Below are 13,404 nucleotides of genomic sequence, written 5' to 3' on the forward strand. Positions count from 1 at the left end.
AATTCTGCTCGTTGCCATCTTTGTATGTTTTTTGGTCTCTTCTGTGCGTTTTAGTAAAATTCTAATAAATTATTAATAATCACTCTTTTTGGTCACTAATATCGCCGCCATAAACAAGGGTTCGAATTAAATTTAAAAGGCAGCTGCAAAGCAGCAACCGCAGCAACGGTAACAAAAAAGTGAAATTTCACTTTCGGGCATTCAAGTGGATTTAACTGGGATCAGGCTCAAAAGTTGTTTTTTTTTTGTTTGGTCCAAGAGCAAGTCTGGTCAACAAAAAAAAGACACAGAGATACAAATATATACACAGATACAAAACACTCACACTGAGACAGAATTTTTGAGCTGGGGTCACGCACTCCAACTTGGTTATAGAAAATACTCTAATACAAAATTCGTGAGGTATATGGATTGGTTAATATTTCAAACATTTTCAAACTATAAAACGAACTTATGTTATTATTCAAATTTTTTAAGGAATATTTTGAATTTGCTTTACATTCTAAGAATCAAAATATTTGCTTTAATGTATTTAGTATTTTAAAGTAAATTCAAAATTAAATGTTATATTAAAAACCAATTTTATTTCATTAAGTAACTCAATTTCGGCTAGGTTTTTTAATGAAACATTTTTAAAATGAAATATAATAAGGTTATTACTTTTAATATAATAGGGTTGCTTAATTTTTTTTAAAAGTAAGCCTGTTTTAATTTAAAGAGGAATTCTCATCATGCCAAAAGGGAAGTCATAAAAATATTAATAATCCAGTTATTAATAACTCCCATTACAAAGATTTCTGATTGGAACAAAAATCCTAATATGAAGAGCAATCCAGCTTCGAATTGCCTCTGAAAATAATATATTCAACTTGTGCCTATTGTGTTGCAGTTTTGGCCAATATTGTTTTTGTTGCCGCTGCTGCTGGTGCCTAGTGTTATTGTTGTTATGCCTGTCATCTTATCGGCTTCGCATAAAAGTCATAAAAATAAAATTTATTTTGTTAGGTAGCTCAGCAACGGCAACAAGTTAACTTGACTTGCAGCAGCTGCTTTTGCTTTTGCTGCCACATGCAACGCAAACAAAAAAAAAAAAAAAACAACCAAATACAAAAATACTTTCGCAACAATTTTATTTGGCCAGTTTGGCTAAAAGTTGTTGTTTTCATTATTATTATTGTAGTCGCTGTTGCTGCTTTTGTTGTTGTTGTTGTTATGCAGGAAACTATTAGCGCGGAACCACAATAAACGCACATACACACAAAATCCAAACAACAAAATTATTTCATTCGATTATTTGTAATTAATTTGCATTTCGTTAAAGTTTCGAGTAGTTATTATTTCAATTTCAAGCATTTTTTGTTTCTTAATGCGGAAATAAGCACTTAAACAACAAAAAACATTAAAAAAAAACAGTTATTTGTGAAGGAAAATGAAAATGGAAAAGGACTTTGTGAGTTTATTTGTTGCGTTTTATTTTATTTTTTTTTATTTTAATTTATTTGGTTTTTACAGTAGCCCACCACACTTCCTAAATAAAAACAAACACACACAGATTCGGGGTGGCTTACAGGGGTTAAGGCAGGGGTCGAAAAAAAACGCACTTGAGCGGTTTGGTTGGCGGTTTAAATCGCGCTGGCGGCTAAAAACGCGACGTGTGCCAAGCGGTCGCTGCGAACGCCATCAACGGTCTGAGCGGCGCGCCTGCGCCGTCGTAAACTTTTAAGCCATCGCAACTTTTCAGCAAGAGAGCAAGAGAGCAACAAGAGAGCTGCTTGCTTTTCATGAATATGAATGGAACTCGAAACTCAAACTCGAAACTCAAACACAAACACCCGAGGAGATCGCTTTCGATCAGCTGTTGAGCTTCTTGTTAGGCTGCGTGCCCCACAAACCGGTAAATGTTGTACAACTGTTTTAGCTGCCGCTCGCGGCTACCGCTTCCCAACAGCTGCGCTGCCACTGTGCCGCTTCAAAGGGGTCAGCACGTGAGGCGGTAGAAATTGATCGCTCTCAAGGTAGATAGGGACAGTAGGAATAGGCTTTTGGACAAGGATATCACCCATATGTTGGTAGAAAAAAAATTATTATTATTAATATTATTTAACTAGTGTTAAAACTAAAAGCTAATAGCTATAGTTAAAACTAAAAGCTAAATCCAGAGAAAAATCATGGTAAATCCAATATTTTCACTTTGGATTAAATATTTTCGGTACTGATTTAGCTCCAAGAGGTGTTGCGTTTAAATCAAAGTGTGCTTCACTTTCATTTTAATTTAAAAAAAAATTAATAACAAAAAAATTGAAATCTTACATTTTTCTATTGGATAAACCAATTAAATGTGTTAATATGTTTTTAGGTTATTTTAAGTAAGTTTTCGGTGGGATTGGATATAAAGTGGATAGAGGTGAGGTCAGTGTATGAATAAGAATTAAAACGTTAATATTGCGGAAACGAAGTTTAAAATTCCAATTACAACATCCGGTTTCAAGATGTGAATAAGGTTCGAGATTTTTTTGGGCCCAGGCAAGCTATCAAGCATCAGAGAGAAACTCTTAGAATGTTGGGGAAAATCAAGAACAGTATGAATTCCAGCTTAAATATGGCCTGTTAATTGATAAGTTTACATTAATAAACTTATTCAACTTTTAGAACAATGCCAGTAATCCGGTGGCTAATTGTTTTCGGAATCGGTTCTAAATACGTAATGTTATTGGAATCAAAATCAAGGGGTTTGAGCCTAATTTTTAGGAAAGCCGATAATGAATGCCAGAAAGTAATCTATGTTTAAAAACACAAATGGGGACTGTTTACACAACTGTTGACTTTCCAAAAAAAAAAAAAAAGTTGGGATTAAAAAATTATTGCCTGGGGAAATGTTAATTACCAAATCCCTTGTATTTCGTCATTTGCGAGGGCTTGAAAATTAATGCGGTTCCCCGCCCCCCAAACCTTTCTCCCATCGCTGATCAATCTTCTGCCCTAAGCCAATAATGGGCCCTAAGCGTTATTAGTCTTGACATTTGCGTTAAAGCAAACACGCAATGGAAGACACAACGCACGCCAAAAGGAACAAGTTAACAGGCCTGCGAATCTTTTGCATAAGCTAATGTCCAAACATCGCTCAAATCGATGGCCATAACCAGATGGAGGAGTTGGTTAATTAATCGTCGGCCAGATGTGCCATCGAGTGAGTGCCTTATCGAATTGGTTTTATCGCCGATCATCTTTGCGCGCTGAGGCCGCGAAATTGGTGTTTTATTTTTATTCGCGTAAAGCTTTAACGCTGATTACACACTCCAGATTCGAAATCCTATCGCCATCGTACTTGGGCTAGTTTGGTATTTCACATTTAGTTCCTTTAGAAAATCCATGAAATTTGTGAACTGATTTATCATTTTTATCATAAACAAGATTCGATTAAATGATTCAGTTGGAGAGCAGTCATGATAACAACCTAAGTTTTAAATATTGTTTTTTAATTGATAATTAGTTTTGATAAATTCATTATTTATGCATTGAAAAATGTCATCAACCGCTTTCTTCCTTGTTACTTTCCTGCATGGTCGTTATTATTGTGTCATGTTTTTTTTTTCTATGGAAAAACACCCTTTTTCCTGCTCTATGGATTATTTTCATATGTAGGCGGTCGTTTGTCTGTCGAAATGTGTATCTTTTGGGATACTTACTTGGCCGACGACATGGCAACGTCTCTTCCGCCAATGCGCCGTAATCTCATGGTTTTGGTGCTCGGCTTTTAGCGCTAATAGTAAGGCATTTTTTTTTCTGTTTTTGAAAGAGGGGGGAAAAAAGGGGAAGCAGGCCACCAGGGCGTGCCTCAAAAATCAGGCTTAAAAAGCAATTACGCACTCTTCGCAGTTGTCGCCGATGTCGATGTTTGGAGTCTCAAGTCTGGATTTCGAGACGGAGTCGATCTGCAGCATCGACTTCCTGCTCCAGGCGCAGCAAATGCATTTCCCCATATCTCCCCACCCCTATTATTTATTTTTTTCCCATTTTCGGGCTGTCATTAAAATGATAGTTTTCTCTTCTGGCTCAGATTTTATGTTGTTTTTTTTTTTTTTTTGGCTATGATTTTCCAGACAAGTTTTTACGCCCCGTCACAATTGTCTTCACAGGGGCCATGACCAATGGGTTGACATGAATCCATGTATCTCGTGACACCCATTTGTATCTTGTCTGCCCTACGGATACGAAGCGAGTGCTAGGTCTCGAGATTTATGGCACAAACCTGGTTATAAGACGCAAATTTTTTATATCACACGGAGAGAAAAATTTATTTAAAATCAACAATCAACAAATCAACATCGTATAGAACTGAATACCACCCACAGAAAAACTTTTTCAGTGTGTAAAAAATGGGCAAGGGGTTATAAATAAGAAATCCACAATCAAAGAAGGAAATCCATCGAATGGAAATCGAACCCAAATTACAAATCAAACTGGAAATGGAAATGCAACTGGAATCTTGAGTTTCTGTGTGGCATAATAGCACTGCTCACGAAAATCCTTTTCGCAATCGCCAACGCCAAAATGCAAAATATTAATAATAATTGAAGCGAAATTAATTATAACGATAGAAAGATAAAATCGATTAACAGCAAAGTGGGACGAAGTTTATGAGAGATGATCAATATTAATAAAAATATATTCGGGCCGTACGATAAGGTCCTGCTATTAAAATCATTCCAATAAACAAATTGAGATCGTATCTTGATTATGATCGATGAAAATAAGATTAAAAAGCAATCATGGGATAATTTTTTTTTTGTTGCGATAAACATGAAAATCTGGAAACGTTTGAACAAATAAAATAAATTTAAATATGACTTTTTTTTATTAGTCAACACTGATCTGACAGCGCCAATTTCTGCCATTCAAATTTTTACGTTTAAGAACACTAAAAATCCAGGGCTTTTAATAAAACGTAATGTGCTTTTAGTTCAAAAATAAAGCGGCAATGCACTGTGTCGCCCCCTTTTTAAGGTGCGTTCATCGCATGAACTAACACTTAGTTGATACACGAACCATTAACTGCTTTATCGAGTTTTTAGTACCAAGTTTCGTAATTTCGAAAGATAAAACTTAAAAAAAAAAACAAATAGTAAATGTTACTTAAGTTGAACTTTGAACAGAAGAAGCTGTAAACATTTTACATGGTCCGAATCGATATGCTTATAGATTTTGAAGATGCCTATGTAATTTCGTATAGAAACACATTTAATATAGCATTTAATATAGCTACAAATTATTACTTAATCATATTCTTCATTGTACGTAAAAAACACAACACAAAGGTTATATAAAATGCAAGCTTAACTCGTCTTAGTTCATCATATATTATTTGTCAAAAAAAAATCTAGGAACAACAATTTTCATCCATAACGATTCATATCTATTGTCTTTTTAATCATTGTCTTTGTTTTCGTGCACAATCGAAGCTCAAGGAAATTTTCAGCTAGAAAAAAACATTCTGAATTCCTGTTGACATTTAACTGCTACTAAGTTGTATTAACCAATAAATAAACCAGTTTAAGCATTTCTTTTCCCCTCTTTACTCGCCGCTTTGGACACTTTTCCTGTCGTTGACAAGTCCATTAACATTGCCATAGACATTGACAAGCGTGGCTTAGTCGATCAATCGATCAAGTCCCGTGACTCATGTGCCAACTGGTTGGAGCAAAAAGAGAGACAAAACCAAATAAAACCGATTCTGCATACCCTCAAAAATAAAAAAAAACCAAAATCTAGAGGTTAGGAAGGAGGGGTACTGGTATTGGCAGCAATACACGAGATCCGCATAAGAAATCGGGTAATAAAAACCGCTGAAGTAACGGCAACAACTGGCCAGCAGCAACAGGCAACCGGCAACATGCAACACATGCGACAGTTGCCAGTTGCAACAATTACAACATCAGCGATTCTGGTCGCGACTCGGGCAACATTTTGTACACAGAAAACAAATTAAGCAGATCGATTATTAACATTTTTGCACCGTTCATATCTGTTTTATTTGTGAATAAAATCACGATTTTCTCTTTCATTGCAAAAACTCTTCTGAAACAAAATATATAGAAAAAAATATATAATATGACTGTACAAAAGGTTACGAGTTCGAATACTGACAATTTTTTCTACAATATTAATAACTCAAAATAAATATTTTGATAAATTAAACTGTTAATATTTTAAATGAATAATTTTCTTACCGTGCACAGTTTGGCGGTATTTCCTTCGTTTTCTCTCCAATCTGATTCCAGTCACAAGACTTGGGCGAGTGCAATTGCATGCCGCACTGCTCCCACACAAACTATGAAAGAGAAGGAGCTATTAACGAAGAAAGAGACGGGTGCAGCGACTCCCCCATTCTCCATTCTCCATTCTCCAGCTGCAGCTTTGTCCCATTCTCCTGAACTCACATTTTCGTCTACTGTCTTATGTTTTTTTGGTTTTCAGTTTTCCGTTTTCCTTTGCTTATTTCTTTTTTGTGATAATACCCTTTTTATAGAGTATATTTAATCCGATCAAAATATTTATTTGGTTTAGCTATTATTTACCTTAATTCATAATTGCCATCCTAAGCCATTGATAATATTATGGAAACCATTTTAAGACCTACCCAAAAAAAAAGTTGTTATTATTATTTTTATCAGTCATACACGTTAAGGGTAATCAAGGCTTCGACTCTCCAAACCGAGCCTTTCTTTCTTGTTTTTCTTTTATTGTTTGCCTGTTTTTTTGTTTTTGGCTTTTCTGCCGTGAGTTTTTCGAAATTCGAAACATTAACGGAAAGTCTGTGGAGGTAATTGGACGCGTTCAACGTGGTGGAAGGAAAAATGGAGAGGGGATAGCAGGATGGACTCATCCAGTACATCCATTTGAAGTCCCAATCCTAAAAAAAAAAAAAAAAAAAAAACATAAATCGGAAAACAAAGAGCAGACATAACTCTTACTCACCGTTTTACTTTTTTTCTTTTCTTTTTTTTGTAGTTTTGAAGTTTTAAAAAAAATTACATTCGATTTGATTTAAATTTCGCGTTCGGAATGTGAAAAGGGTGAAATAAAGTGAAGTGACTTTGTAGTTTTTGGTTGCTCGACTGTCAAGTTCCATAGCATAGAGGTAAAATTCATTTCGTGGCCCATCAAGCTTAGAAAACTTTTGACCAACAAAAGTTTTTGACAAAAGGGGAAATACATAGGGATAAAAGTGAGGAAAAACACAATCCCAAATTCTACTCTTATATGTTTTTTTTATATTTCTACCTTTTCAGCGGAATACTTAATAGAAAAATAATTCGTGGTATAAATTAACTCTCTACGTCAAAGCTTCATAAATATTTAAGCAAACTAAAAGTGTGAACAAATTTAACGAGATCTTATGTCTATTAATGCAAATTAAATTTGATAAAATTATGATAACTTGTTCTTAGCTGGAATGAGTCTAACTTGGGAAATTCTTGAATTGGTGACATTTCCGAAAATATTCTTTCAGGGTTTTTATTTTGTGCAAACGGAAATAGAATTTTTAATTTGGCTTTGGTCAGCAGATAAAATCTAAATAAGCTTAAACACAGAATAAACATTAAATAAATGTCATGTAGTCTTCTTAAATATTTTTGAGCAATTTGTTGCGGTGCTGAGTTCAAAATAAGATGAACAGAAAAGAGATATTATGATTATAATACAAATGCTTAAAAAGTTACTATAAAAAATATTTCCCAATTTTAAAATACCTTTTATATTTCTGATTTTAGAAGGCAAACTACTCTTTTTTTTTTATTTAAGCTGTAAACATTTCTTTGGCTATTGCCAATCTTAAAAAAGAAAACACACACACAATTGGAGGTTGGTTCAACAGGCAGACAAATAATGAAAGTAGTCGCCTCTTCTGCATTGATTTTTGCAACAAGTTTTCTTATAAACAAGTGACAGTGGTCAATTGTTTGAAGGAAGGTAAACAAAAGTCAGGTTGTCTGATTGAGGATGAGAGTGAGTGGTCTTGACTTTTGGGCCTGGTCTCTGGTATTTTTAATCGATTCCGATTTCTTCGGGGAAATGAACGCATCGCAAGGCCATAAACGTGTATTGGGATGTCTAAGTGATCGCGGGCAGCATCGTTAATTGTAAATCGTTAATCGGTGATCGTTAATCGCAGTTATCTTTCACTTGTTATGCGGCGCTGGGTTATTATAATGCGTTATATCCCTAATCGCTGTCACCGCTTTCATCGCAATTAGGTGTCACTTTCTTTCCCTATCCGGTGCGATCCAATCCAATCCGAACCGAATCGATCACTCTCTCCGACTTTCGGGCATTATCGGTTATAGTGCCCTTCATTTCGGGGCCTTACGTCAGAGTGCCGTCGCATAATTAGTTATCAGTGTGCCCCGCATGCCAAATGCATAACTGGATCCGCCGATCGTTGATCACTTAAGCCTACACGGCGAGAAAAGCGTGATCAAATGCGCGCATCACTTTCTGGTTTAATTATACTTAACAATCCCTATCAAAAAATTAATCAGTACTTATATAAAAATAGTTTTTATATGAAGCTTAAGAATTCTCGATTTACATTTTTAATGTGAATGACTTGTAAAGCTTGAGCTGATTGATTACAAGTTTATAAAAATTTCAAATATGTTTATTAATTTTCCCCGTTTAAAACCAGATCCGTTAGAAAAAATCGTTTCTCGCTGTGCAGATAAAATAAAAACCATAACGAAACGAAACTGAAACCAAACCGGAACCACTCAAAGCACTCAATGATCCCAAGGCGTGTGTAGGTGTTGACAAGTAGATCACGAACACGATCGCGATCACGATTGCAAACGTTTTAAGCCAATCGAAACCGAAGCTTACTCATCGGACATTCTTGAATCCTCCCTAGAAAATAAAATCAAAATACCGGATTAAAACCGAGCTCGAATCTAGTTCAACTTGTTAGTTAGCATATAGAGTCGTCTTTGGGCTAAAGGCTTAACCTTGAGCGCTTTTGCGCTTTTGCGCTTTTGCCGGCCATTAAGTTCGATCATAAAAAATAGACCAAGTTGTTTGCCATGCAAAATAGCAAAAATAGCTAAATATTTAATGAAGTTGTGAGGTGGTTCACTCGCCGGCCCAATGATCAATGATCACAGACGTTGGCTGAGGCAATAATGTCAAAGTGTTAAATGCCATCGAAAGACGGATCGAGAAAAGTAAAAAAATGCAGAAAAAAAGGAGGGGAAAATAGCGAGAAAGGGGGGACTGAAAATATGTTGTTCACCTTTCAGTCGGGGTCTGAAACAACAACAAAAAAAGGAAAATAAGGGGTCTGACTGTCACTTACATGTTGTTCAATGTTCACCTGATCGCACCAGACGAAAACACACGAGGCTATGAAAATAGTTACAAACAATTCCAAAAGGCAGCTGGACATTACTGTAATTAAAAAAACTAATCACGTTTTTTTATATAAAGATAAATTAAAAAAAAAAAAAAACAAACTCAATTTTGTTACTTCTTTTATAACTTTACGACTTTGATTAAATTAAAAAAAAAAATATATTTTTTTTAAAAACATTAAAATATGTTAAGAAATAAGAAAACACTTATTAAATATACTTAACGTTTGAACTAAACTACATGTGTATAAATTCTAAAACATTAAAGTAAACATAAAGCCAAATGACTTTTTCAAGAGCTATGTTAAAAACTGGATTGCTTTGAATTATTTTTAAGCTCCAAGAAGATAAAACTGACCTTTCTTTTTATGCAAATTTGGAGCGGAAACCCTTGACATGACCCCTAGTATTTTGCCCCTGGCTGTGCCTGCTGTACACACACTTGTATGCAAATGCCAAATGGTGGTTCGTCTCGGTTGCTTCAGGTTTTTTTTCTTTTTGAGGCTTGAGTTTGAGTTTCGGTTTGAGTTTCTTGAGTTTAAGTCCGCTGTCCCTCTCGCTGACCTCCCCCTATTGCCACGCCCCCTTTGCCATTCGATTATTGAATCGTTTTAATGCCAATTTATGTAACTTTCGGGCAGCGTTTCCACTTCGATCTCCATCTCCACTTTGATCTCCGCTTTTGCGTCGCCGTCGTGACTCAATTTCAAGTTAAACAGTTTAAAATTAAACAAATTTTCGTAATAAAATAAAAGCCGCAGAGAGCATCAACAACACCCAAAAAGCGAGACCAAAAGCACTTCAAAGTGGGTCACAAAATGATTACAAAAAAATAAAATAAAACTTAAAACTTTACAACTGCAGCCACAACTCGATCATAATTTAATCAACAATATGTGATTTGGAATTTTTCGCTTTTTGCTGCATAATTTCAATGGCTCCGTGATTGATGGATGGATAGGATGGGCGGGCTGATTGACGGATTGACTCGGTTTAATGACTTATAATTCGTGAGCAAATTAGACGGACAAATGTTAAATATCTAACATTGGTTAAATAAAAAATTGTTGGCAGTGAAAGAGTGTACTTTTAAGGTTGATGTATTTTGCGCTCAAGCTATTACAATTATTCTTTTGTAGCTATGATTTAATAAATAAACGCTGCAATGAACAATTTAAAATCATAAATGTTTTGTACGGGAATAAAATACTAAAAAAATAATGCAAAAGATCGAGAATGATCGTGTTATTCAAATCAGATCTCTTCCTGTAATAAAACTGTAAAGTCAATGAAAGCATAGTGCAATCAGCACCAAAATCTAATTTTGACGTGGTATATAAAACAACCATCAAAAGCAGTTCGACAAATCGTTGAACTTTAATGCTTAATTTCCATATTTCGACAAATGAGGAAATCTCATCCTCCCACTGATTTCTGCCCACTAATAGACAAAAGACAAATGATCGCGATGAAGTTGCACTTCAGATTCACGCTTCATTATTCGTTATTATGCATGTGAAAAACTATTCGGCGCAGAAGTTATAATATCCATATATGTATATATTTGAGCCGGAAATTGCTGGAAGGTCGCCGAAACTAAAACCGATTTAAGGTTCTCGACGAAAAAAATCCAAGTGATTCATTTAATTGCAGCCTACGTGGAAGCCATCATGATGATGACCGGCAACATCTTTATGATCGGCATGGGTATTGAAATATTTTTTATAACGCATCGCAGGCGTTCTCTTGAAAGGCCAACAATTGACGTACATTGAACTCCCGGCGACACTCCTCAAAAGTTGGGGAAATATAAAAAGAATCAAGGGGGAAAAAAATTAAAAATATTTTCATTACCCCGCAACATAAAAAGATAAACCCCAAAGAAGAAAAAAAGAAAGAAGCGGTAAAAAAAAGTTCTGTCTGATAAAAAGATATAAAATTCAGGGGTCTTCAGGTGAGGGGACAAAATGTGGGGGTACTACGTGTCCAGATTATGCGAGTGGTTGCTTTTTTGTGAGGCCGAGGGAGGTGTTTATAACCATAAGCTTTAGGTATTTCCTGATTGCTCTGCGAGAGGAGTCTCCCCATTCCTTCCATTGCCCCAGCCACGCCCCCTCCCCCACTATTTAACGCCCCCCCGCCCCGCAACATACACACAACTCTTGCATAATAATTGACAGTTATAAATTTTACTTGGCTCAACATGCGCGCCCAGCTTGAAAATATAAGAAAAACTGAGAAAAACTGAGTCGATATACACTGAAGAAAATATAACGAAAATAATAAAAGGAATCATATTATAAAAAATTAAAAGACCAATCAACAGTTGAACGAAAATATATTTCGGAATAAATAGTACAGGAGAAATTTTAAATTTTTACCCTTGGAAAAAAGAAAATATTTACAAAATTTGGAAAACTAAAAAAAAAAAATTTTTTGTTAGGATAGGGGTTTGAGGAATGGCAATTTTTAAAAATTTAAAAATGAAGAAATGTTTACTGGGAAAATATACACTTCCATTTTTTTTTTCGCCTTGAACATTAAAAAAAAACAAATAAAACTGTTTTTTTTTATGTGTAGGCTGTCTTGAGGAGTGCTTAATTCTTTTGGCTCTTGTCCAGTTTGCCGGTCAGTTATCACCCTCAGCTCCCTTTAAAGTTAACGTAACTTTTGTCAACAGAAAGAGACATCACCTGAAGCAGAGTAAGAGACAGATAAATGGTGAGCGAAAGAGACGGATCAATGGCTGGGCCTACGTGTTTTTTTGTATTTTTTTTGGAGTGGATCGGGGATTGGAGATCTCTGCGACGCCAACGACTGACTGCAGGCCGCATTAACATTCCAAGTTGGCCACTCCTGTTTGCGTACATCTGTATGCAGATATGGCCACATATAGCAAATATATATAGGTACATATATATATATATAAATATACTCTCCCGAACACTTGAAATGTTGGATAACAGTTGTTGTTTTATTTCTTTTTTTCTCCCCTCCACTGGTTTTGTTTTTATTACAATTTTATGAGTTTTTTACAATACATAAAAGAGTCGGTACCTGAAGTGTTTTTATCTCCCTGTTTTGGGTTCCTTCGAAATGGTACCGGGTAAATGGTATTTTTCTTTACTTTTTGGCCCATGAATTGGCCAAAGCAACCGGCCGAAAAAGCCGCTTTGTGATGTCATCGGTCTTGGCTTTTGGTTAATGCTCTTAAATGTGTGATCTTGGGATTACAACATTAAATTTCATCAAATTTTCGCACTTAAAATGTTACATTTTTATCTTGGCAACAGAGTGTCAATTTTGATGTATAGAATAAATGAAGGAATTTTCTGGGTATCTTAATGGATTTTTCAGAATTTTTCCCGTTTTTTACTTGCCTTTTTGCTGGCATTCACATTAATGTTACAAGAGGCCTCTTTAACAAAACTACTATTTTTATTTTATTTCTAAATTTATTTATACAATTATAAGATCTGGCTACTCTGATGACTCTCCCTCCCTGTTAATTCTGTCTCATTTTTTCTGTCTTATGCAATTACTAAATTGCCCACTCCCAGACTTTAATCATTGCCATTGTAATTATCACCGCCATCATTATTATCAATCATTATATCTCTTTATTCCTGAGACTCCGTCCTTGAGACACCGCCCCAAGTGCCACGCCTCCAGCCCATTAGCACTCGCCGTGCGCTTTTTTATGGCCATCGAAAACTCGACTTCTGACCTCGAGGCGCTCCCCACGAAATGCATCCTGTTTCCCCCCGATCGAAGCTTGGCTTGGTTTTCTTTCTTTATTTTTACTCATTTTCATGTTGTTTTTTAGCTGGGGTTTTTTTATGTCCGTATCGTGGCATCCATAGCAATGTGCCCGGGTAACTTGATCAACGTGACCTCGGCATAGCTTGAGTCGCTTATACTTATATTCCCAAAAGACGATCACTTGAAATTCAATCAGTCCATGCAGCTGCTGCAAGACCACACAAGAGGTGCCCAAGGATCC

The sequence above is a fragment of the Drosophila gunungcola genome (assembly GCF_025200985.1).
Source record: "Drosophila gunungcola strain Sukarami chromosome X unlocalized genomic scaffold, Dgunungcola_SK_2 000034F, whole genome shotgun sequence".
Lineage (NCBI taxonomy): Eukaryota > Metazoa > Arthropoda > Insecta > Diptera > Drosophilidae > Drosophila > Drosophila gunungcola.